Genomic DNA, 2136 nt, shown 5'->3' with positions numbered 1-2136 from the left:
GTTTGAACTTACTCATAATTATCTTCAAGTAACCAAAAGCGAAATTCCAATAATGCAGCCAGAGTAACATTTGAGTTGAATATTCATTTCAAGAACCCAACTCCATTTTAGCTAATATTTATTGTGATGCTATCACAACATTAAAAACGTAATATTTGTTAACCACTAACAATATCATAGGTCACTTTCTTCCCTGCTTACAAAACCCAGTTTGAGAGATAGAATGCAAACTCCATTGCTACAGATGGATAGGACTCTATTCCAGTTCCGTGGACTAATCAAGTCCACATCTTCCATGATAAACTGAGCTTTGTGGCTCTTCACTAAGTTCAATGTTGAATCTCTTCTGGCTGATGCAGTGTGAAGTCAACTTGACAGTACTTAAGGATGAGGAACCATTTTGCTCTGCTTCCTCCCTACTTGAACAAGAACAAGACATGTTCTAGAAGAAACAAGTGTAATTGAAGAAAAATACCATACAATATTAAGACTACATAAATAAAAGACTGCAAAACATTATATCTAATTAATATTAACCTTTAGTTTTAGAGAAAGACACATTTAATGTAAGTGCTCTGTAAAATGTCAAATTCATTCCTTATTAGAATATGTACAGTAAATAATAATATAACTCAAGGTTGAAATTATTGTTAAGATTAGTATGTCTCCATATTTGAATTATTGCTGAGTTAGAATAAATGTTCCCTTGAGCTATTGTAATTCAGAGCCCAAAGTTCTTGATTATTACTAAATAAAAATCAATATAAAGAAAAAAAGATCAAAAGGAATTCCTTATTAGAAGCAGACCGTATATGTAATACATTCTTAGTTGGAATTCTAAATTGAAGACAGAATTTAACTCAGCTTCTCAAATCCTTGCCATTTTTCAGTATAAATCAGTATCATAAAATTCTAACGTGCTTAAAATGTCTCATTAACTTTTATTTGACTAGCATTTTGAAGACTTCATAATTGGATTCCGGTGCATTGAGATCTTGCATATCAATTAACTGAATTTTTTCACATCTGACTCAATAAAAATGAGTTGGGTTTAATCATTCAGTCCTTGAATTGACATAGTATTTCCTATTCTAAAGAATTTTCTTAAGCTAAGATAATGTGGTAATGTGCTTGAGATGGGTATATTTAATATAGACCTATTACTTATTTATATTTAGTCAGTCTCTCTCCTCTCTCTCTCTCTCTCTCTCTCTCTCTCTCTCTCTCCCCCCCCTCTCTCTCTCTCTGTGTTTGTGTGTGTATGTGTGTGAACATTTTCTGGCTTATTTCATATGACTGTGAAAGTATTTGTCTTTTTTGTACTAAAAGGCCTTTGTTATAAAGCAAATACTTTTTGCTGTTGGCTCTTTATGTAGTTACAAAATTTACACATTATAAAAATGATTATAAACCAACTTGCTGCCAATACTGCAAATTTTTTGATGCAGCACATAACCAAATAAATAAAATTTGGTGAGTCTGAAATTTACATGTAAACTGATAAATTTTAGCTCTCTTTAAAATAAGCAGAGATCCAATACATCTCTGTTTTTATAATTTGTGAAATGTTTCCTGAGTGAAGTATTAGGTTATTTTCTAAAGAATGAAGTACAGCCAAAAGAAAAATATTCTTGGGCAGAAGTTTCACTGTCGTTGAAGAGTAAAATAAGGTCAGGTAGATTTTTATTTGTAGTTATTGCTTTCACTGTACCTAAAGGAGATGCACTCTAAATGAACTTTGTCTTGAATTTGTTGTTATTACAAATCATAGCAACTCAAATCTATGGACGACAACAACAGCAAAAGTCATAAGCAAGAAGAAGAGATGAACATGGGTTCCTAATACATCTCTAAATATATAAGTGTAGATATAAAGTTATATATTCACATGTGTGTATTATATATGTATGTACTCACATAAAAAGAGCAAAATAATGAACAATTTTTACCATTCAGGAAAGAAAATATGTTTTAAATATTTAAATATGTTTGCTAAACATTACAAATAATGAGTATAAAAGCATATTTACTAGCTATGAATTTAAAGTAGAAAATGATATATTTTGGAGAGTGAAGAGAATGTTGACTGCTAAATATGATGGCTTCTATTGTGGTAAGAAAAGTGAAATCATTACA

The 2136-nt window shown here is 30.6% G+C and overlaps 1 protein-coding gene across 7 annotated transcripts in view; it reads right to left on the bottom strand.

The window, feature by feature from the left end:
* Window positions 1–2136, bottom strand: part of Ccdc102b (coiled-coil domain containing 102B) — a 129870-nt gene that overhangs the window by 102836 nt on the left and 24898 nt on the right. The window lies entirely within an intron of this gene.

The sequence above is a fragment of the Nannospalax galili genome, unplaced genomic scaffold (assembly GCF_000622305.1).
Source record: "Nannospalax galili isolate Female #2095 unplaced genomic scaffold, S.galili_v1.0 scaffold709, whole genome shotgun sequence".
Lineage (NCBI taxonomy): Eukaryota > Metazoa > Chordata > Mammalia > Rodentia > Spalacidae > Nannospalax > Nannospalax galili.
This window is presented reverse-complemented; position numbering and strand designations above follow the sequence as displayed.